Source organism: Mytilus californianus, unplaced genomic scaffold, assembly GCF_021869535.1.
Source record: "Mytilus californianus isolate M0D057914Y unplaced genomic scaffold, xbMytCali1.0.p SCAF_6, whole genome shotgun sequence".
Taxonomy (NCBI): Eukaryota; Metazoa; Mollusca; class Bivalvia; order Mytilida; family Mytilidae; genus Mytilus; species Mytilus californianus.
The window spans coordinates 107,692,769-107,719,096 of record NW_026262712.1 but is presented as its reverse complement, the minus strand read 5'-3'; the positions used below and the strand labels follow the sequence as shown (position 1 = coordinate 107,719,096).

At 31.4% G+C, this 26,328-nt stretch overlaps 1 protein-coding gene and 1 long non-coding RNA gene across 4 annotated transcripts in view; one reads left to right on the top strand and one right to left on the bottom strand.

The window, feature by feature from the left end:
- LOC127704282 (uncharacterized) overlaps positions 1 to 6,885 on the top strand; it is a 47,943-nt gene extending 41,058 nt beyond the window's left edge. The window contains exons 6-7 of one of the 3 annotated variants that reach the window (XR_007983208.1): positions 2,134 to 4,759; positions 6,286 to 6,885. The gene's annotated coding sequence lies outside the window, so the exon portion shown is untranslated. The other 2 variants (XR_007983209.1, XM_052208289.1) reach the window with 2 other exon arrangements.
- LOC127704322 (uncharacterized) overlaps positions 1 to 26,328 on the bottom strand; it is a 162,137-nt gene that overhangs the window by 80,809 nt on the left and 55,000 nt on the right. The gene's annotated exons all lie outside the window — the stretch shown is intronic.

Genomic DNA, 26,328 nt, shown 5'->3' with positions numbered 1-26,328 from the left:
ATCTCACAAAACATGTTTAACCCCTCCGCATTTTTGCGCCTGTCCCAAGTCAGGAGCCTCTGGCTTTTGTTAGTCTTGTATTTTTTTAAATTTTAGTTCATTTATATGTTTTGGAGTTTAGGGTGACGTCCATTTTCACTGAACTAGTACACAAATTTATTTAGGGGCCAGCTGAGGACCACCTCCAGGTGCGGAATTTTCTCGCTGCGTTGAAGACCCATTGGTGGCCTTCCGCTGTTGTGTGTTCTTTGGTCGGGTTGTTGTCTCTTTGACATATTCCCCATTTCCATTCTCAATTTTGTTAATCAAGGATTCGATTTTATTCGATGCTGAAATGGTAACAGGGGACTTATCCCAGGTAAAACATTCAAAAGTCGAAAATGCCTACACGAATAACCGGAGAAGTTTCGAGTTGAAAAAAGCTATGCAGAAAAACATATAGGCATTTTTATTTATATTTCAAACAAAATTATGGAAAGTGAAGGAGAATTTTGACAGGGGTTTATGAGGTCGTTTATAGAATAGAGAATAATGGACAAAACAGATGATGAACATTTGTTTAGAGAAATATTGACCAAAAAATAAAGAATTGAGAAAAATGAGGTGTTAAAATATAAAGAATGGAGAAAAATGGCATAGAAAAATAAAGAATACAGAAATGAAGACCCCCCTCCAGATCCAAAAGAAGTGCCAGAGAAATTAACTTTAATATTTAAGACCAAGGATTTGTAGGTAGAAAAACGATATAGGCATTTTTATTTATATTTCAAACAAAATTACGGAAAGTGAAGGAGGGTGTTGACAGGGGTTTATGAGGTCGTTTATAGAATAGAGAATAATGGACAAAAAAGATGATGAATATTTGTTAAGAGAAATATTGACCAAAAAATAAAGAATTGAGAAAAATGAGATGTTAAAATATAAAGAATGGAGAAAAAAAAATGAAATATTAGGAATAAACCAGTTGGGGATATTCATTAATAAGGGAATTTTCCCCCCAAAAATTGTAGTCTGAGTTTCTTCAATAATAATTCTGCATAAAAAATTATAAATATTGGTCGGTCTTTTCACCACCGCACACCACCGAACACCCAAAAAGACCACTAACCCTTAAGAAAAACAGTAATGTTACACAATAAAACAATAAAATCGATTAAATTACATAAAATTTAATCTTATTGTCATGTTTTTCACATTTTAATGTGCATTAGTGATGTTAAAGTTGAGAATCAAAATTAAAAAAAAAACACTTCCGGATCCAGCAATATTTTCCAGATTTACATTGTCTGTATTTCATTGTATATTATCTTATTGTCTTTACTTTTCAATTATTAGAAATAAATCGTTCAAATAAGTTAAAACATTTTATTTAATGTGAAATTATCACAATAATTATACTTAAAAAAAGTTAGACTTGAAAGTGTACTGTTCTGACAACAGCCCTTGCAAGACTGTTCTTTTTGGTTCTCTTGTTATCATTTCTTATTAATTTGTGTATATATATGTCTAAACATATTCATCCTCGTTCAGAAGGTAAGTCAGATATATAAATGAGGCCAAGATGGTTCTAGTCCGAGTTTGTGATAGGCCGATTTTGATTTAGTCAGAGTTATCCAGCAGCATAATTGACATTACTGTTTATATTTTGACCAGGCCAAAGGCTATAAATTAACAAGTGATAATAGTTTGATTGAACAATAAACAGGTGACAGGATAATTAAATACTCGATAATCATATTGATTCTGTCTATGTCACAGGTCAAGGATGAGTAAAGGTAAATACCGGTTTTGATAGAAAATTGTCAAAACATAGACCGGAAGGTTATGATGCCAAAAAACATTTATTATAAGTTAAAGTTGAGAAGCTAATCTAAATATTTATCTACTCTCCATTATCAACTGTCATCTTGTTTGGTAAATAAGTAAAAATCCTGTTGGTACAAAAATGTTCATGTATATATTTGTAAGGAACTAATTGTGGTATAATCTTCATATGGAAACTTGCAACATAAAATTCAATCATGATCTGTTCATAAAGCAGGCAAGACATTTCGGCATGAACATTCTTGTAAAAAAAATGGGAAACTATTTCAAAGCATATACTATTTGTTTTTGTTTTTGTTTTTTTTTCAGATTAAGATATAATGAAGAAATATCTTCCTGAAGATCTAATTAATGTCTGCAAAGATATTAAAGGTGAAGGGAACACAAGCTATCATGCTTTAAGGAAAAGATACAGAAACACAAGCTCCTGTAGACAGTCATGCAAAGGAAGATGCTTTTGTAATATATGTTGATGTTATAAATTATGACAAATCAATTAACAACAATATGTTCTACGAATTTCCTAGTTTCATAAATCATATTATAAAAGTTGAAAATGTCATTTGATTAATAATTATGCAAAATTTAAGAAAATGGGGCAAATGAAAGGAAAATACATTTTTCAAAAATATACATATTTCAACTATTTCAACATGTAGTGGGGAATACCTGGTGTTCCTCTGGTTTCAAATCTAGTAGATTTACTACCCTCATTTCTTGATTTATTTTTATGAAATTTATTGCATATCAGAATTGTCTCAAACAAGTTAGAAAGTCAGCTATTTTTATTGGGGACGAGTCTAGGGGACCATTACATTCACAAACAAAATTCTAGTCTTTTTTTTATGAAAAAAAATTTTAAACTTTGAAATTTTAACATTTTATTGTGAATTTCATTTGAAAACAATTAAAATCCCATTAGACAATATAGACATCAAAGAGATTTTATTAGACAAAAACTGCCACATTAAATATTCCAATTGTCAATGTGGCTGGGTCACTCATATTATATAATAAGAACAATAAATATGTTTTGACAATGAAAAAGATGACTGGTGCAACACAGAATTGAAAAGAGAGAGAAATGCATTACATTGTTCTTACAAAACGGTAATTTGACAATAAATTTGGGAGTCTCTGACTGAAATCTTGTCACATGGCACCTTGTATACAGATTAGGTCATGCATGCTGTATAAATATATATCTAATGTTTTCTGCAAAAGTTTGTTTTAATGAACACTTATAATGTACATAGTACCTACATACATGTATTCTCATATTAACTATAATTAGATTGATTAAGACTACTGTTTGAAATGCTTTAATTGAACATTAACAAATCAATGAGTCAAGTTGTGATGAAGTAGCTCTGTTTAAATTATTGAGACATTGTGTATTTTTTATCACTGCTTGTTAATAATTATATGACATGTACCGGTATGTGTAACCAGATACCAACCCCTATACATTCAAATAGACGTTAAGTAATGTCAATTAATTCTTTTTTGAACTGACTACATCATGCTGGTCAGATGATGTGCTTGTAGGGTGATGCCTTTATTGTTATTAAGGCAACTTACATACATTGTATTTCTAGCTATTCCATAAATATGTAAGGGCTATTCCAGTAAAACATGTAAAAAAAAGGGGGGGGCTGGTGTTAGTTGGTTGGAAGGCACTTTGTATTAATAATACATGGGTGATGGGTATCAGAGCAACTTTTTACACTATAATGCACTATGATTCTCAATTACAATTGACTGGGTGGCAGGTGCTGAAACAAACTGCCTTCCACCCCCCTCTTCCCCCATACATTTTTTTCTGGAATAGCCCTAATGTAACGTATGCCTTAGTGTCAAGTTTTGTTGGGATAGATGGAAAAAAAATCCCTTCTGATTTTTTTAATTTTTTAGTTGTGTCATTCCTCGATTTTAAGTCTCAGATTTATGATATTTTTCACATTTCACACACTTAGTCCAGTATGCTTGTATGGATTTCATCAAATTTTTACACTATTGTTTAAAAAGATTTATAAGAGAAAGCTCCCATAAGCAAAGAAAAATGTTTTCTGGTTGTCGTTCAAGATTTACAGGCTTTTTAAGAATGTTCGCTCCTCTGTTTCAAAATAACAAGCTTTTTGAAAGACTGTTATTAATTGATAGTATAAAAAAACAAGGATTTTATAAGATTTTCAAAAATGGATTTTTATGCCATATATGTAATAAAATTATGAACATAAAAGTTGGGGTTAGCAGGCAAAATCTTTTAATAGCACTACATGGATAAAACTATGAGGATTCCGAATATCTGACTTCTGGTGAAAGTAAGAAACTGTAACATTTTGAAGATTTTCTGAATTTTCATTTCAGATTTATGGTACCCTGGTACTCTGTCAGATTGATAAAAGCCATGCACTAGCTCTTGTATGCTTAGATCAAACCACTTCAAACTTGCACTGCTTTTGGGATTAGTTAATTTTCTGGTTTACATTTCAAGAGTTATGGGAATTTTAAACAGTTATATTTGACGGAACATTTATATCATATATGCCTAAGGATTTTCTCATGCACGACTTTCTACAGAGCTTTTTTATTTATTTCTGATATATAAAAAAGAAGATGTGGTATGATTGCCAATGAGACAACTCTCCACAAGAGACCAAATGACACAAATTAACAGCTATAGGTCACTGTATGGCCTTCAACAATGAGCAAAGCCCATACCGCTGCCTTCTAAATATTCCATGATAAAATAGAACTATTAAAAGTATTGATATACCATTTTTTTGCTGTCTCTTGATCATATCTAATAATATGCTTGCCTATAGATAAGTAAAAAAAAAGATCACCAATCAAAATGTCACACAGAATTTTGCAATTTATTTGTGCTTGTTGTTAAAAGAAAATATTTGTTGCATGCTTATTGCTTTGATAGGTGTAAATTTTATTTGTGACATACATTTTAAAAAAACAAGTTGTATTCCTCCCAGACGACAGCCATTCTTTATTTAAAATGTATCATGTATGTATATAGAAAGTGGTTCAAAATATTCTTAACGAAGGAAATGATATCTGAAATAAATGTTTGTTAATAAATACTCAGTTTTAGTTTTTTTATTTAATATTAAAAAAGATAGTGGAAGATAAAAACTATTTATACATTTAAAAAATTGGCAACCCTCATGTCTCTTTGCATAAGAAGTTGCATGGTTTAGCATTTATAGATGAAAGATGATTGTGAGTAAAGTTCAACATGTGTACATGTAAGACCTTTCCATACCTGCATCTGTTGTAGTTTTATTTATATTTATTGAAAGTTTAGTATATAGCAACTGCATGGATCATCTAAACACATGAGAGAATATTTTGCTATTATTGAAATGATAAATGTCACTCAAACTTTCTTCAACTTGCAAATATATCTCAAATTGCATAAAAGAATAAGGAGATGTGGTATGATTGGCTATGACTGTCTATTTAAGAATCAGATTTGTAAAATTGCAGGTTAACATACAGCTTGCATTATTTACATGTAGCAAGTATGTTATTGTATAGTAAGTATACTATAAAAGGCTGATGTAAAATACAATAACATGCATGTTTCTATATAAAGGAATTAGCATAGCTCATAGCCAATGAAAAAAAGGAACACACCACTAATAAATAATTCGGAATTTCATGAACTGATTCCTATTCCTCTCAAGTTTATGGTAAAACATTTCATACCCTATCCATTCTGTTCAGTAAACAGTTTTTACATTGGACTTGATATTTATCCAACGACTATTCATTAGAAGTTACATGATAAAGAGACCAAGGTTAATATAAAGGATCTACAATGTAGCATAGCATGAAAGACAAATCATAGTGCAACAGAACATGTTGATTTATACATGTTATACTGTATAACATGTATAAATCAACATGTTCTGTTATCATGCACTAGCTCTTGTATGCTTAGATCAAACCACTTCAAACATGCACTGCTTTTGGGATTAGTGAATTTTCTGGTTTACATTTCAAGAGTTGTGGGAATTTTAAACAGTTATATTTGACCGAACATTTATATCATATATGCCTAAGGATTTTCTCAGGCACGACTTTCTACAGAGCTATTTTATTTATTTCTAATATATAAAAAAGAAGATGTGGTATGATTGCCAATGAGACAACTCTCCACAAGAGACCAAATGACACAAATTAAAAGCTATAGGTCACTGTATGGCCTTCAACAATGAGCAAAGCCCATACCGCTGCCTTTTAAATATTCCATAATAAAATAGAACTATTAAAAGTATTGATATACCATTTTTTTGCTGTCTCTTGATCATATCTAATAACATGCTTGTCTATAGATAAGTAAAAAAAAGATCACCAATCAAAATGTCACACAGAATTTTGCAATTTATTTGCGCTTGTTGTTAAAAGAAAATATTTGTTGCATGTTTACTGCTTTGATAGGTGTAAATTTTATTTGTGACATACATTTTAAAAAAACAAGTTGTATTCCTCCCAGACGACAGCCATTCTTTGTTTAAAATGTATCATGTATGTATATAGAAAGTGGTTCAAAATATTCTTAACAAAGGAAATGATATCTGAAATAAATGTTTGTTAATAAATACTCAGTTTTAGTTATTTTTATTTAATATTAAAAAAGATAGTGGAAGATAAAAACTATTTATACATTTAAAAAATTGGTAACCCTATGTCTCTTTGCATTAGAAGTTGCATGGTTTAGCATTTATAGATGAAAGATGATTGTGAGTAAAGTTCAACATGTGTACATGTAAGACCTTTCCATAAATGCATCTGTTGTAGTTTTATTTATATTTATTGAAAGTTTAGTATATAGCAACTGCATGGATCATCTATACACATGAGAGAATATTTTGCTATTATTGAAATGATAAATGTCAGTCAAACTTTCTTCAACTTGCAAATATATCTCAAATTGCATAAAAGAATAAGGAGATGTGGTATGATTGGCTATGACTGTCTATTTAAGAATCAGATTTGTAAAATTGCAGGTTAACATACAGCTTGCATTATTTACATGTAGCAAGTATGTTATTGTATAGTAGGTATACTATAAAAGGCTGATGCAAAATACAACAACATGCATGTTCCTATATAAAGGAATTAGCATAGCTCATAGCCAATGAAAAAAAGGAACACACCACTAATAAATAATTCGGAATTTCATGAACTGATTCCTATTCCTCTCAAGTTTATGGTAAAAACATTTCATACCCTATCCATTCTGTTCAGTAAACAGTTTTTACATTGGACTTGATATTTATCCAACGACTATTCATTAGAAGTTACATGATAAAGAGACCAAGGTTAATATAAAGGATCTACAATGTAGCATAGCATGAAAGACAAATCATAGTGCAACAGAACATGTTGATTTATACATGTTATACTGTATAACATGTATAAATCAACATGTTCTGTTATCATGCACTAGATCTTGTATGCTTAGATCAAACCACTTCAAACTTGCACTGCTTTTGGGATTAGTGAATTTTCTGGTTTACATTTCAAGAGTTATGGGAATTTTAAACAGTTATATTTGACCGAACATTTATATCATATATGCCTAATGATTTTCTCATGCACGACTTTCTACAGAGCTATTTTATTTATTTCTTATATATAAAAAAGAAGATGTGGTATGATTGCCAATGAGACAACTCTCCACAAGAGACCAAATGACACAAATTAAAAGCTATAGGTCACTGTATGGCCTTCAACAATGAGCAAAGCCCGTACCGCTGCCTTCTAAATATTCCATAATAAAATAGAACTATTTAAAGTATTGATTGACCATTTTTTTGCTGTCTCTTGATCATATCTAATAACATGCTTGTCTATAGATAAGTATAAAAAAAGATCACCAATCAAAATGTCACACAGAATTTTGCAATTTATTTGTGCTTGTTGTTAAAAGAAAATATTTGTTGCATGCTTATTGCTTTGATAGGTGTAAATTTTATTTGTGACATACATTTTAAAAAAACAAGTTGTATTCCTCCCAGACTACAGCCATTCTTTGTTTAAAATGTATCATGTATGTATATAGAAAGTGGTTCAAAATATTCTTAACGAAGGAAATGATATCTGAAATAAATGTTTGTTAATAAATACTCAGTTTTAGTTATTTTTATTTAATATTAAAAAAGATAGTGGAAGATAAAAACTATTTATACATTTAAAAAATTGGTAACCCTCATGTCTTTTTGCATTAGAAGTTGCATGGTTTAGCATTTATAGATGAAAGATGATTGTGAGTAAAGTTCAACATGTGTACATGTAAGACCTTTCCATACATGCATCTGTTGTAGTTTTATTTATATTTATTGAAAGTTTAGTATATAGCAACTGCATGGATCATCTAAACACATGAGAGAATATTTTGCTATTATTGAAATGATAAATGTCAGTCAAACTTTCTTCAACTTGCAAATATATCTCAAATTGCATAAAAGAATAAGGAGATGTGGTATGATTGGCTATGCCTGTCTATTTAAGAATCAGATTTGTAAAATTGCAGGTTAACATACAGCTTGCATTATTTACATGTAGCAAGTATGTTATTGTATAGTAAGTATACTATAAAAGGCTGATGTAAAATACAATAACATGCATGTTTCTATATAAAGGAATTAGCATAGCTCATAACCAATGAAAAAAAGGAACACACCACTAATAAATAATTCGGAATTTCATGAATTGGTTCCTATTCCTCTCAAGTTTATGGTAAAAACATTTCATACCCTATCCATTCTGTTCAGTAAACAGTTTTTACATTGGACTTGATATTTATCCAACGACTATTAATAAGAAGTTACATGATAAAGAGACCAAGGTTAATTAATATAAAGGATCTACAATGTAGCATAGCATGAAAGACAATCATAGTGCAACAGAACATGTTGATTTATACATGTTATACTGTATAACATGTATAAATCAACATGTTCTGTTATCATGCACTAGATCTTGTATGCTTAGATCAAACCACTTCAAACTTGCACTGCTTTTGGGATTAGTGAATTTTCTGGTTTACATTTCAAGAGTTATGGGAATTTTAAACAGTTATATTTGACCGAACATTTATATCATATATGCCTAAGGATTTTCTCATGCACGACTTTCTACAGAGCTATTTTATTTATTTCTGATATATAAAAAAGAAGATGTGGTATGATTGCCAATGAGACAACTCTCCACAAGAGACCAAATGACACAAATTAACAGCTATAGGTCACTGTATGGCCTTCAACAATGAGCAAAGCCCATACCGCTGCCTTCTAAATATTCCATAATAAAATAGAAGTATTAAAAGTATTGATATACCATTTTTTTGCTGTCTCTTGATCATATCTAATAACATGCTTGTCTATAGATAAGTAAAATAAAGATCACCAATCAAAATGTCACACAGAATTTTGCAATTTATTTGCGCTTGTTGTTAAAAGAAAATATTTGTTGCATGCTTATTGCTTTGATAGGTGTAAATTTTATTTGTGACATACATTTTATAAAAACAAGTTGTATTCCTCCCAGACGACAGCCATTCTTTGTTTAAAATGTATCATGTATGTATATAGAAAGTGGTTCAAAATATTCTTAACGAAGAAAATGATATCTGAAATAAATGTTTGTTAATAAATACTCAGTTTTAGTTATTTTTATTTAATATTAAAAAAGATAGTGGAAGATAAAAACTATTTATACATTTAAAAAATTGGTAACCCTCATGTCTCTTTGCATTAGAAGTTGCATGGTTTAGCATTTATAGATGAAAAGATGATTGTGAGTAAAGTTCAACATGTGTACATGTAAGACCTTTCCATACATGTATCTGTTGTAGTTTTATTTATATTTATTGAAAGTTTAGTATATAGCAACTGCATGGATCATCTATACACATGAGAGAATATTTTGCTATTATTGAAATGATAAATGTCAGTCAAACTTTCTTCAACTTGCAAATATATCTCAAATTGCATAAAAGAATAAGGAGATGTGGTATGATTGGCTATGACTGTCTATTTAAGACTCAGATTTGTAAAATTGCAGGTTAACATGCAGCTTGCATTATTTACATGTAGCAAGTATGTTATTGTAAAGTAAGTATACTATAAAAGGCTGATGTAAAATACAATAACATGCATGTTTCTATATAAAGGAATTAGCATAGCTCATAGCCAATGAAAAAAAGGAACACACCACTAATAAATAATTCGGAATTTCATGAATTGATTCCCATTCCTCTCAAGTTTATGGTAAAAACATTTCATACCCTATCCATTCTGTTCAGTAAACAGTTTTTACATTGGACTTGATATTTATCCAACGACTATTCATTAGAAGTTACATGATAAAGAGACCAAGGTTAATATAAAGGATCTACAATGTAGCATAGCATGAAAGACAAATCAAAGTGCAACAGAACATGTTGATTTATACATGTTATACATTACAGACATGATAAATTTAAACAATAAACGAAAGCAACACTTACCACTACTAAATGAACGGGAACATTCATGAATTGATTCCAGCTTCTATCCAGGTTATGGCAAACAAATTTCCACCTCCAACCGTTCTGTTCAGTGAAGAGTTTTTACCATTGAAATGATAGGTGAATACATTCCAATCTTTTGGCAGCCGTTAATATTCCCATTTCAATGTGGCATTTATACATTTTCACAACAGAATAATATGTTGTTGTTTTTTTGTATATTAGATTAAAATTTGCATTTAAATTTTTTTTTTATTTTTTTTTTTTTTTTATGAATTTTTGAAAAGTTTTGATTTTGCATTTAAATTTTTTTTTTTTTTAATTACAAATTATTTTTTTTAGTCCAACTAAGGGGGTTAGCCATGCACGCATGGCTAAGGGTTAGTTAAACAATAATGATATATTTTAAAAAGTCCAACTAAGGGGGTTAGCCATACACGCATGGCTAAGGGTTAGTTGAACAATAATTATATATATTATAAAGTCAAACTAAGGGGGTTAGCCATGCACGCATGGCTAAGGGTTAGTTGAACAGTAATAATATATTTTATAAAGTCCAACTAAGGGTTAGCCATACTCAGGTTAGATCATCATCAATACACCTTCCACTTTCCTGTCAATCATCAGTTAATTGACCAATCACATGTGTAAACATTTGGTAGCAGCACGTGTTGTTGGCCATAACCTCGGTCAAACATTCTTATCTTAACAGTTAGTTTGATCTAACATTTCTTGACATTTTCACAATTAAATCGTCCAGAATTTGTTTTTGGGAAAGGAATCAATGTTAGAGGGTAGAGGAAGGTCAATTTGTCAACTTGAAACAATAAAAATAATTGTTTCAATGTATGAAAGTTATTAATAAATCAATTAAAAAGGAATATAAAGGCAGTGCTTATTGTTTTTGAAATACTGTTTACATGCTATTTTGAAAAATAAAAAAATATATATATTCTGAAACACAAGATTTCAATTGGTGTACAAACTGAGTTGAAATTGATATGTTTTGCATTAATTTAAAAGTTTATACAATAAAACATGCAAGTTAGTATGTAAAATTTATGTAAATTACAGTTATAATATAGTAAAGATTCAGCAACAAAATAATTGACACCTTTCCAATTTCAGTTACATAGAACAATTCATCCCTAACTTTATTCAAATGTTAAAATATTTGTACTTGGAAGCAGTTTAAACTGAAAACTTCAGGGTATTGATCATCTTTTGGATTGACAGATTTTATACAAAATTTAAATTTTACAGTATAATATTTATACAAGAACTATTCCATGTTTTTTAACATGATAATGTAAGTTTTCCCACCTTAAAATTAATCTGGATGAAAAATTATATACAACCTCATTGGAATGAGATGGAAATAAGAATTACTGATCTGAAAGTCTGCATGGAATGATGTAGTGAATCAGATATTTGTAGTCTTTTTGTGTACAAAATATATAAAAATGAAAGTATTTATGTTTGTAATGCCCTCATCGCTAGCATTTCGTTATAAGACAGAGGGGAAGTGCAGAGGGGAAACTCAAATAATAATAAAAAAATATATTTCAATAGATGATTCATAACAAGTAAGATAATGTTTAATTTTGATATGACTTTGGTCTACTGTATGAGTATTTGCTGATTGTACTTGACCTTTTTCAAATTTTGTGTATGAATTAAAAAAAATGAAAGGAAGTGAGAAGTATCGGATATATTTTATTTTCTTAATTTGAAAAAAAGGGTGAGTACAATGTGCAAAGATTCCTGTTAAGAACAAGAGTTGTATATAAATTTAAAACAAAGACGAACTACAATGACCAAATATTGATGTAAGCAAATAATAAATTAATTTTCTATTCTTCTTTATTTTTAACTTAGTGATAGAATTTTAATTATCATGAGTTATCTATGGATATAAAAAATGAAAACTGGTTAATGTTATTTGATAAATAATCTATAATAGCAACTGGAGCAAGGATGCTTGTTTTACAAGTTGACCCATGCTGTGTTTGTCTACACAGTAAACACATATTTTTGGGGAGTGAGGGTAATTTAATAGCTTGAAATTTGCAAAAGTATTTTAATTGTTTCTTTTTATTCAGTATAAATAGACATAATTTCTTCAAAATGTCATAAATTTATCTCTCAACTCTTCAGGAGTAACTATCTCATCATACTTTAACACAAAAACAAATATATGAACAATATATTGCTCTTATTTATATTTGTTATAACAAATTCTTTACTTTGTTATTATTCAATGTTCATAATAACCGCCATTTTGTTGATTAGCTTGACCTAGGATGCTGGGTTGCCATGTGTTGCTAAGGGGGGCGGGGCATACCAGTAGAAAATGGAAAGGTGTATTACAGACTTAACCATATATTTGCCTGACAATTTGAAGATAATCATATTTGTAAATAACTTCATAAAATTCATCACTTTTTTTGAATTTTATTTTATAACTAAGAATTAGAACAACATACACAAATCATTTCATATTCCATAATATATAATTATTCCAGATTCAATTAATTCCTTGTTCATAAACTTTCAATTCAGCAAAGAAATACTAACTATTTAACATTTAAATGCAGATAGAAGGACTAAGTGGACCCAAATAACAGCAGAAAAACATTGCCTAAACGACAGTTCACAGCCTCCTAATTATAAGTGTTAGGATTAACAACTACACAAATTGTTACAAGGATAAGGATAACTTTAGTACAGTCAAGTGTATTAAAAGCAGCCAAGTCAACTTCTACTTCTTTGAATAACCCAGTGTGTAGACAAGTGCTGTAGAAATTATTAAATAACGTGTCCATGTAATATAGAGAGTGCTTTACCTGGGACTATTATGCTATTAGTATAACAGTCCCAGGTTTTACCTAATATATTTTAAAGTGTTTAAAACAATGAGTTAAGTTTTCCAGCAAAATTACTTTCTTAAAAACCATACACAACTTTGATTATTGTTAGTTTCTTTACTTATCACGTTATAAATATGTATAGCCAGTGGCTAATCCAGAAATTTTCATGAGAGGGGCCCACTGACTGCCTAAGAGGGGGCCCGCTCCAGTCATGCATCAGTGATTCCCTATATAATCAACCAAATTGTTCCCTCAAAAGGGGGCCCGGCCCCCCTGCCCCCCCTAAATCCTCCTCTGATAGCAAATAATTATTTATATACATGTATATCTATGCTTATGACATTGCATACTAATAAGGCAGATGGATGCATGAATAAAACACTATACTTTAATTTTCTCTAATTTAATTATAAGTAATCAAAGAAAAGGTTAAGTCATAGAATGTGAAATGATTATGATAGTCATGATAGTTGACTTTATCCAATTTGCGCCCGTTTCATAAAGTTTGTGCTTTAAACTTTTGGTTATCAAAATCAGTAGGCATTTGCATCATGGTCTTTGGACATGTCATATCCCAAAGTTGGATCAATTTGACCCTGACTTTGTCCTTGGATACCTATGATAGTAAAACCTTGTACAATTCGTGCCTGGGTCATATCTTTTGTACCTTAAAATGCTGTTGCATTTTGGTCTTGGGGTGTATCATATACCACTGACCTTTCTCATTTGACCCCTATGATAGTTAAACAGTGTCTGGTTTGTGTTTGGTGCATACGTTTTGAACTGTAGCCCTTTAATTGACAAAACTTTGTACGCAGAAGCATCATACTGACCTTGACATTCAATTTCAGAATTTACAGTATGAACCTCCCACTTTGTTCCTGGGTCAGTATGCTTCTTTAAGATTGACATATACATGTGATTAACAATGTGTCAACTCAACACAGAGGCAAAGATTATATCAAATGAATGACTGAAAACCAAAAATCTCATAATGTCATTGCCTTAATGCAGAATTTCACATCAGTAACTAAAATGTATTACATGGTTATAAACTTAAGTACCTCTACGAATCTAGTGTATATTATCTTTTTATTCCTGTCTACATATTGCCATTGTTGATTAAAGCCTTTCGTATAAATTCACTTTCATTACAGTTGTATTGATTTAAGTTTGCTGTCTTATTTAAATTAAGAAATGTGGTATTTTTTGCGAATGAACCAGCTATCGAAATGAGCTTAAAGGAGAAAGATATATAAACAATTAAAGGTCACCATACGGTCGTAAACAATGAGAAAAACTCATACCATATAGTAAGCTATAAAAGGCCCTGATATAAAAAATGTGGAACAATTCAAAAAATAAAACTAACTGCTTAATTTGTAATAATACAAATTACTAAAAACAAATATGAAGGACCTAAATCAATAAAAAATACTAAAATCACAGGCCCTTTACATGGGGTGGGCACAGAAAGAAATTAACAGAGCTTTCTGTATATTAGATTATTTTAAATCTACAGTTGAAGGTTGCAATAGAAATTATCAAAATTTTACATAACAAACGTATGGAAAAAAAAGTGATTTTTGATAATTGCTGATGAGACAATGGTTTAGTAAAAAAACATCAAAGCTGTGGTTAAATATATATTTGAAATAATACACATCTACAACCTATTTGAAAAAATACATATCTACCGTTGTAAACTTTCCACAGGTGCTTTCCAGCACTTTGATTGGTTACTGACTTGGTATCTAAATTTTCCAAGGTTTATCACTACTTTTGAGATAAATGAACATTTAAAAAAAGTTTTTATTGAAATATATGCTTAGAAATACAAGTTACAAAATGGTGTTAAACTTGTGAAGAAAATTCCGTAACTTGTGCAAGGTGTTGGAATGTAATATCTGTTCTAAAAATACCAACGATGTCATTGTTAAAGTAATCTTTAAAATTGAAGTTTGAATCTTCCTTTGTCCATAATTGTTGTTGAATCAAATACAACCAATGTTTTACAATGCAAATGTTTAATTTTACTTTCCACTTAAAAATTTAAGTAATCTTTACCCTTCAGGGCTTATAAGCACTTTGATTAATACATTTTAGTGGGATTATTTCTTGTGACTTGTCAGTTGTTAAAAAACTTTTGTATACCTGGTCTAGGATATGAACATGCAAATATGACCATGTTTAGGGGACGACCATTTGATATTCTGGTGGGGGCCAGGAGGATTGGTTTTGGATCAGTTATTTATTTTTGTGAACTAGAAGAGATTATCCATTTTCTGCACTGATGAAGCATGGTTTTTCATTTTCATTAAAACAAGGGACTGATTATTTATTTTCACAATTATATTTATAATTTTTGAAAACACACAATTTAAATTTTTTTTTTTATTCCTAAATAGATAATAAGTGTATAGTCAAATCATTATGTACCATTTAATCAGAATTAATTTTCATCCTGTGGATGTGAATCTTCTGAATTCCAAACTGCAGGTATTGCATACGTACAAGGTTTTAAAGTGGGGCTGTAACTAAGCCACTTTTTAAAGTAATGCCAAACATATTTGCCGAGCGGAGCGAGGCAAAAAAATTTGGCGAAGGTTTTGGGAGCCGCTGAAGGCCACAAGAAGACAATATGTTGGTCTCAAAGTGTACAGGATGCTGTGTTGTGGGCTGTTATTATGATAAGCTTTTATGCTATGCTTAGAAAATCACAATTCGCTAACAATTCAAGGACAACGTTTAACCCTAAGGAGCAGTTAACCAGAGGTGATATTCAAATTACTGAGGAAGGATTAATTATCGATATACAGTGGTCAAAAACTAGTCAAAAACACAAAAGTATTCACCAGATTCCTCTTAAAAGAGTTGAGGATTGTGTTCTATGTCCGGTACTGGCTTATTCTAGAATGGTAAAAATGTTGCCTGCACTACCAGAAGAATCCGCTTTTGGTCTAAGTGATAGTAAGGGAAAGATCTGTGCCTTTCCAAAGTCAGACATAGACAAAATTCTTCACAAACTCTTAGTGCGTTGCAGAATGGATACTTCACAATACTCGTTTCATAGCTTGCATAGAGGCGGTGCAACTTGTGCATCAGCTGCTGGATGCACAGACTCGGAAATTTGTACAATAGGTAATTGGGCTTCCTCTTGCTACAGGGGCTACATCAAACACTCTACTGACAAACTTTATTACATCTCAAGCAAAATGGGACTTTTTTGCAAACTTTCCAACTGATAAACTTCCATGATATTTTTGTCCTCAATTTTTTTTTCTGATTTCTGTGCTTGGCATTGCGTTGCCTTGGTGATTGTGGTGTTCAGTTTTAATATGACATATTGTTGAACATAACATTGTTTCTTTATGCGTGTTTGCATATTTACATTTTGTATGCGTATTTGCATTTGATTTATTAAACACCACCTTTGAATGCCAGCACAGACTTCAGTTTTATATAGCCACTCTGAAAGTACAGTACAAATTGGTTAAAAATGGCTAGTCATTTTGTTTAATTTGTTCGGGGCGTACTCCATGTTTTTAGATTCACCACTTTAGATCTTTCTTATAAGAGATAGGTTTAGCACATAATATTGATCTAAATTTTGAAAGAAACCATGTTTTTATCCCTCCCGCCCACCCAATTAGGAATCATTATTTGTATTTCATATGTATGTATGTTCAAATGTTTTTTCTTGACATGTCTTAACTTACAACTTTAGTGAAATGTTGTTTGCCTTTTTTTTTTAATTTTCAGAAAATTATTTTTACCTTTATAGGTGATTGTGGTGTTCAGTTTTAATATGACATATTGTTGAACATAGCATTGTTTCTTTATGCGTGTTTGCATATTTACATTTTGTATGCGTATTTGCATTTGAGTTATTAAACACCACCTTTGAATGCCAGCACAGACTTCAGTTTTATATAGCCACTCTGAAAGTACAGTACAAATTTGAAATTCATGTAGTTTGTAAAATTAGATAAAAAGTCCTTAAATAAAATTAAACTCAAGTTTAAAAAAATTAGTAAATTACAAATGGAATGCAACACTAAGAGAATAAAGAATCAATGAACAAAAGACAAACCCTGGAACAGATAAAACACAAAACGGCAAACATTATAGACAAATAACACTGAAAACGAAAATTAAATGTGAAACATGGATCACGAAAAACAGGGGCTGTATGCCAGAGGGTGAACAGAACTTGCTTCTTGCAAGACATTCGAAGTAAAAACAATTTGATATGAAGACAAGCTTTTGTTTTTGAAATTTCCTACCTGAGGCATTTGCCTCAATTTAGTTACAGCCCTATGACTTATGAAAGTGAGGTAAATGTTCCTGAGTTAATATACCTCTAGTTAAATGAAACCCATTTTCAGACATTTCAAGTACATTAATATTTATACATTGCATTATAAAAGATTTGGAAAGTTTTCCCTGAAAAAAATATGAAAAAAGACGAATTTTGTAGGAATCTGGTGCCATTTCATACTTTTGAATAGCATTCATAAAATGGCTTAAAAGACCTGCCGATTTATTTATTTTCAATACATTGTCGGTCAGGTTATTTATTTTCAAACTACCACAGAACAAACCATTCATTTTTGTTATTATCAAGGCTGAGTTATTTATTTTCAAAATCCTCCTGGCCCCCCCCCCCCCCCAGAATATCAAATGGTCGTCCCCTTATTATGATGTACACTTTTTAATTTATATACAAAATTATGATTTTTATATATCCCGCTGTAGCGGAAGGGGCATTACGTTTTACCCTTGTCCGTCTGTACGTACGTCCGTCCATCCGTCAGTCTGTACGTACGTCCCAAAGTTGGTTTCCGTTCTCTAACTTTAGTTTGCTTCAATCAAATGTTATGAAACTTACACAAAATGCTTATTACCACAAACACAGATCAAGTTTAAATTTTGGTGGCGTCGCTTTAACCGTTCTAGAGTTATGCCCCTTTACAAATGAAAAAAATGCTGATTTTTTTGTTTCAGTCTCTAACTTTAGTTCTTCGGCTTTGTTCCTTTATAACTTAATATGATATGCAAGCGGGGGGATCATCTGTGTCCCATGGACACATTCCCCATTTATTTTTCTTGATTCCAAGTTTTCTGAACAAGGAAAATGCTATGGTAGCTCAAGGCATGGTGTCCTATGGACGCATAGTCTTGTTTTTAAATCTTTTCCGAAGAAACCACTGGGCCAAGTGGAATAAAAAAAATGCAGAGATATCCTAGATGTCTCCAGTTTAAAATTTATTTCAAGTGAGAGAGCGCAGACTTAAATAATTCAATCCTTGTTTTTGAGGTCTACAAGTTAAAATGTGTTTATGTGATAAAATCAATTTTTGACTTGTTCAAGTCGGTTACTAATTCTGGCTTGCTTATCAATGATATAGGGTCTTTATCCCCCGCAACTAAAAGTTTGGGGGCATATTGTTTTACCCCTGTCCGGCCGTCTCATTATGGGTATATAGCTCAGTGGCGGATCTGGGAGGGGGGGGGTTCCGGGGGTTGGATCCGCCACTGTAGCTATCCCAGATAACTCCTCCTACAGTTTGAATGCTAGGAAGTTTTCACTTTGCTGTCTGTTTGTACATGTATTGAAGGTGTGCATGTGGTCAGGGTTTTGATTTTATTAATATTTGCTTTTGGGAGATAGTTGAACTTTGTCATTTTTGGAGTATATACTTGCACAAGGCCAGGGTTTTTTAATTTGTTGGTTTACGGATCCGCCGCCCTTATTTTTCCAATTTGCAGAATAAATAAAACAAGAGGCTGTCAGAGAGACAGCAAACCAGATTTTCCTCAAGAGGTCAAACCCTGAACAGTTGAGCAAGTATAGACACAACAATTAAGCTTAAAACAGCTCTGAATTTGAATTGTGATTGAATATTTGATACAGCATGGGGACGTATTATGATATACCGTTGTCCGTCTGTCTGTCCGTCCGTCTGTCATCAACATTTCGCGGACATTATCTCAAAAATGCTTCAACCAATTTGCATACAACTTTGGTGAATTGTTTATATCTATTGACGTGAGCTCTCTTTTGTTTTTATACATTTTAGATTTTACGTATCCGAGTTATGGTACACAATTTTTCAATCTTTCAAGAACTTTAACTCAATTTTTTAATCTTTCAAGAACCATAACTCCTGATCGGTAAAAGTGAAAATCGTGAATATCAAACATATTAAAATATAAAAAGCATTGGTTGAATAGTTCATGAGTAAATGCAACGACATGACTGGAAACGCCATTTTTCAATCTTTCAAGAACCATAACTCCTGAACAGGAAAAGTGAAAATCGCCATTATTGAATTTGACCTCCATTTTGTCATCAGTAACAACATATTTAAATTTGAAAAGCTTTGGTTTAACGGTTCATGAGTAAATGCACGGACACGACTGGAAATGTCATTTTTAAATCTTTCAAGAACCATAACTCCTGAACGGTAAAAATCAAAATCGTCATTATTGAACTTGACCTCCATTTTAATGTCGGTAACAACATATTAAAATTTTAAAAGCTTTGGTTTAACGTTTCATGAGTAAATGCACGGACAACATTTGGCTGCCGCCTGCCCGCCCTCCAAACGTACATCCCCAAATCAATAACCGATATTTTCATTGAAAATCCGGTTAAAAATTACATTTTAAGCTTTTTTATTCCAGCCGACCCTTACAAATACATTATCCTTGACATGCCTGAAATATAAATAAAAATTTTTCTTTTTTATGAAATTAAATGCATTAAACATTAACAGAAAAGATTAACACAATGTGTTGTAGAAAAAATAAGAAATAAAAAAATAATCCGTATGTTTATGTAACTAAAAATAGACAAATCAATCATTACTCACCTTGAAATGTTAGTTTGCTCAAATAATTTTGCAGAGCAAAACCTGTGTTTAAAACCCATTAAAATAAATTCGTTTTCCTTTTTTGTCATAATTCCGTAGGATGTATCATCTCATAGATGAAATGGACCTGTCCAAACGTGAAAAAAACGTCTAGTTAAAGGAAAAGATATTCACAATTTGAAATTTTCTTATCTCAAACTAAGAAATTAAAAAAAAACGTTTGTCAATTTGGACATCAAAAACCGGAATGCATGACAACTGATGAATCCGATATCCTCTTCTTTCCAGTGGACGAGTCTATTTCGTTGTTGGTAAAGCTTATTTTTTTACGACATGTTTGCAGTTTTTATATTTTATTAGTTTTTGTGCTAGAAGATCATTATTCACCATGTTTCCTGAAATTTGGTGAAAAGCAACGTGGATCTGTTTTTTCTTGTTTGTGAAATGACGATTTAATCTGTCTTTGTCCGTGGACATATCCCCCCTTTTTGGAAATTGTATGAAGATGGCGTGCATTTTGTTGTAAAACGGCTGAGCAATAATATTTGGAACTAAAATTTAAGAAATGATGACAAAATAGCATACCAAACATATTGTTAGTCAGGTAAAATATATATTTATTTTTTACATATTTATGTCTTGAAAGAAAATTTTTTCCGACTTAACCGACTTTTACATGTGAAAAATCCGTAAAAAGCCTGGACTAAGAGGTGCATAGTGTTTCCAGATGAATCCTCTTACATTGAATCATAGACATATGTGCTCCCAAGCTCAACTTTGTGTATTTTTAAAACAACGTTTTTGCATCGGTGGGGGGGGGGGGGGGGGGGGGGGGCATCATTTGTGTCTGCCAGACACAGTAATATCTCAAAGAAAGTCCTACATTGACTTCGTTATAAAACAGTTACTTCAGAGTGGAGTGTTGGGGCAAATACAAATTTCAATCCTGGTATTTATGATGAATTTATTTGTCTAGTTTTAATTTGCTGCCTAAATTATGAATAGTCAGTCTGTGACAAGCAAGTAGTAGCATTCTCACCTGAAGTGCAGGAGGTTGTGGTTTCAGTATTTAGACAGGTCAAAAACTTGGATAATTGGTATTTGCTTCTCCTCTATAATTTATAGTTATTGCTAATTATTCGGCTATTAAGAGTTGAAAAGACACAAGTAACCCTGTAGTCAGGGTTGTGTGACATGACTTTCTGCAGAATGTTACATCATATACTAGCGCATTAAAAATGCAAGGTTCATATATATTTCACATTTTAACATGTGATTGTCTTGAATATGCATTTGATTTGCCATTGCACTTACAAAAACCAAAACTTCATCATAACAATCTTTTACAAGGCATCATTAAGTTACTGACTTGATGATCAGAAATCACTGAGAAAAAAAATTGTATAGTACAACATTAATTTTTCAGTTTTTCTTTTATGTTTTTTCATGTTCCAATGGTTCTTTAACAGTTCTTCAATGGGCCATGTGAGCTATTATCATCAACTTTTTACGCCCCAAGATTGTCATCGATTGTCTGTCCGTCCCATTTTTGTTTCCAACTTCTAACTTAAGTTTGCCTGATGAAAATTTTATAAAAATCATACACAATGCTAAGAATCAAAACTTGCAGGCAGAGTTTGAATTTTGGCAGTGAGTCATTTGCCGTTCAAGTGTTATATACCATTGTACCTTTTTATAATTCCAAAGCTTGAGCGGGGCATTTGTATCCTCAGACACATTCTTCTTTTATTTTTAGGGTCTTCATCTCCTTAATCACTGGACCAATTGCAGCCAATCCTTTTTCCAATTATTTATTTTGATTAAACATAATGAAATTACATGTATAATTGGTAATGAACATAGACATGTCACTACAATTAACACATTTTGGATCATTTTTCTGTTCCGTATTTAGTTGGAATTAGTTAGCGATTGGAACAACTAAAGTGTTAACGTTGTTATAAAGATTTTTAAGAAATCATCATCAAAACATTAGGATCGGTCTGAAAAGGTTAACAACACGTGTATATTTTCTAGCGTACTCACTTAATTTTACCAGCGCTCATATTATAAAACTATTTCTTGATTGCAAACAAAAAAATAAAAAAAATAAATATGTATTTTCAAATTATTGTAAGGCAATGATGTCTCAGGTTCTAGGTACTCTATTGTTTCATTGTCTTTTAGTAATAGTCAATTTGCTAGTTCTGAATCTACAGAAAATTTGTATCATATAATGTATAGGTGCTAGATAAGTGCTAATGGATGAAGACTGCATTTGCAATACGTATTGACTTTAAGGCTTTTACATTTTCTCTCTTTTCTTTACAGTTCTGAATGTGTACTGGGTGAATAACTCTAATTACACTTGTAGAAGAGCTGTTCTATGCTTGTGGAAAGTAGAAGTAACAATTTTCCAGAGATAATTGGGTATTTTTAAATGCTGTGAAATAAACACAATCAAGATTAATTTTGTTAGTAAACTTTGTTTGGATAATATTTCCTGAATAAAAAAGACTTCATAAATTGTAATGATAATTCAAATGAATGAAATTGTTTAATTAAATCTTAAATTGTAAATTCTATCACCATTTGTATTAATTATGATATATTTTAACATGTTCATACAATTGATTTTGGCAGTTTAATGTTTTACATGCCATGCATGTAGTATTGTTTAAATAAGAATTAGGCATGTTGAATTTAATGTTACATAAACTTTGGCACAATTACCAAAGTTGAATTTCGTTTCGTAAGATAATACATAAAAATAGTCCCTTTATACGTGATAAAACTAATTTAGCTAAATTATTTACCAATTAAATGTGTCTGATCTATATCCTTAAGCTTGTTGAACAAATTTTTTTAGTCATGAAAATATTTCGTATTTTTAAATCGTAAATACATACACGCGCATTTAAAACCAACTGGTAAAAGTACTCTGCATAAAAAGAAGTCAAATGCACCCCATCATGAAGGAAAGGAAAACTCACAGTAAGGGGGCAAACTAACAGTAAGATAGGAAAACGAACAGTAGGAAATGTAAAATAACAGCAGGAAAGTAAAACTAACAGTAGGAAAGGTAAACACACAGTAGGAAAGGAAAACTAACAGTAAGATAGGAAAACTAACAGAAGGAAATGTAAACTAACAGTAAGAAATTTACTGTAATCTGTTTTGAGAAAAATCAAAATTTGTTAACCTGTTAATGGACCCTCTCCTGCACCCGTCATTAAAGTTGGATGTGAAATACCACTTTTGACGGAATTTCGTTTCGTAAGATAATACATAAAAATAGTCCCTATATATGTGATAAAACTAATTTAGCTAAATTATTTACCAATCAAATATGTCTGATCTATATCCTTAAGCTTGTTGAACAAATATTTTTTTAGTCATGACAATATTTCGTATTTTGAAATCGTAAATACAAACATGCATATTTAAAACCAACTGGTAAATGTACTCTGCATAAAAAAAGTCTATTGCACACCATCATGAAGGCAAGGAAAACTAACAGTAGGAGAGGCAAATTAACAGTTAGATAGGCAAACTGACAGTAGGAAATGTAAACTAACAGTAGGAAAGGAAAAACAACAGAAGGAAATGTAAACTAACAGTAAGAAAGGAAAACTAACCATAGAAAATAAAACTAACAGTAGGAAAGAAAAACTAACAGCAGGAGTGGAAAGTAACAGTAGGAAAGGAAAACTAACAGTAGGTAAGGGAAACTAACAGTAGAAGAGGAAAAATAACAGAAGAAAGGAAAACTAAGGGGAATAAAGGAAAAGTCGCCTCTTTTGTAATACATTTTTGTGTGAAGATAACCATAAGAAATTATGATAACAACGACTACTTTTAACTTTAGATAGTTAAAGTAAGACTAACTTCAGTGGCTATTTCATTGCCAATATGGATTATTTAGATAAATTTTGTTGAATAGACGAATCCTATTTTGTTAAGGTTTTTATAAAGATTAGCCATAATATCTTCAAGGCGTTGTCGAGTAAGACATTTGAAAATCTTTTTTATGTAAAAGAGATGCTTGCCAGGAATTGGAACATCGTGGTCTGTGAATATTTTATTTTGTAATTATGATACGTTATATATGAAAACGTAAAATTAAATACATGTGCTAATCCCCACTCTCCTTCATATGCCTCCAATTTTCTTCTTGCAAGATAATTCATACTTTATAAAATACCAAAAGGAGCCAAAGAAAATATCATTTTCTTTTGTCTTTTTCTAATGGATCGTATATTTCAGCTGCTTTGATATGTAATATACTTCATTGCAATAACTACTCGGATTTTAATAAAACACATAATATTTTCATCACTAAAATACTTTTATCCAAAAATACACTTCTCATAAATTGGTCACACTTTTACCAAATTCTTACAAATATAGGTATCTATTGTTGAAGCAATTTTTTAACTTTCTGACGCAATAATGATTTGGTTGAACCCAATGGAATATCTATGTCAATATCTCAGATGAACACGAATATGTTCCACTTTTAGCTACAATCATGTTTTTATGTCACTCAATTGTGACATTACCGCATGCGACGTTTATATCAAAATATGTACTTACCTGTCTGCAAAACATTTGCAATTACCCCTTGGTAACCCCTCACAATCGCTAACTTTTAAATTATCCCCCTTTAACGATCTCCCGAATAGAAGATCACTTTACCTTCAGCGGATAATGGCTACAGGAACAGCAAAATCAAAGCAAAGACCAGTCATTGGTAATGAAACAGGACCAACAATAAACATGGCAGAAAATGTGAAGGAGAAAAGAACAAATGAGAGTCTGGTGAAAAATAATCAAAAGGGCACCAAGAGCAAAAACGACAAAGAGGAAACTATCATTGCTAAAAAAAACTAGGATACTTAACCTAGAGAATAAAATCAAGCACATGAAGTCAGTCCTAGACACAGTTACTATGAGTTTGACTGTCCCTCTGGTATCTTTCGTCCCTCTTTTACTGGAAGAGAAGAATCGCAACAAAATGTCCAAGCGCAACAACGTATAACAGACAATATACATGTAGGACCAAATAGTGATACACACAATACATACATGTACCAACAGTTACAAAACCAAATGAAGGAAATGCATCTTGAGAATAGATTAAAAATAATGGAAAACCAAATGATACAGAACATGTGTATCCAAACTACGCTAACCACACAAATGGCTTTACAAAATAGGCATAGCATACCACATCATCATGGATTATACCAAGGACTACCTGGAAACGGTCACTATATACAACCAAATGTAATGCAATCCTATATGCATGCACCACCTTATGCATTCCATAATACGCATATACCAAGACAGCCAGTTCTAAATCCAATGTGTATGCCACCAATTCCAATGCATATGCCACCAAATATAATGCATATGCCACCAAATCTAATGCAAATGACCCCAAATCCAATGCATATACCGCCAAATCTAATGCAAATGACGCCAAATCCAATGCATATACCGCCACATCCAATGCACAACTTTATGCAAATGCCAACGAATCCAATGCACAACTTTATCCAAGCACCACCAAATTCTATGCATAACTTACAAATGCCACTAAATACAATACATAACTTCAGACATATGCCTAGGCCTCCAACATATAATAGTAGAACAGAATATGGAACAACAAGGCAGAATATGCATATCAACCAAGGCTATAATGGCACTCAACTTCAACAAAATATGCCTACACATAATACTGAGAACAGAACAACATCACAGCACATGCGATACCCAAATGAATCGGTGATGTCTAGGTCTACAGATGAACAGCAGCCACCTATAGACATGCATTCATGTACAGTTGATATAGAACCTCACAGTACAATCACAGAGATCCAAGAGAATAATAATGAAACACTACCTCAGAACAACTGTGAACAAAATGTTGAAACTGAAGTAATTCAAAATGTCAGTGAAGAGATAAACATTAAATCCAACATGGTACAAAAGGAAGATTATACACAAGATGAGTCCAATCTAATGGGTCTACAGCAATCTTCAAATAATGGTCACCATTTTCGGATCACAAGCCAAAAAGGGCTACACCCAGAATTAACAGAAAGAAGAACAAACCATCAGGAAATTTAAGTAAGAACATAAACATCATAACATGCAATATTGAAGGATTAAAAACCAATATTGCATATCTTCACTCTTTAGATCTCTCAAA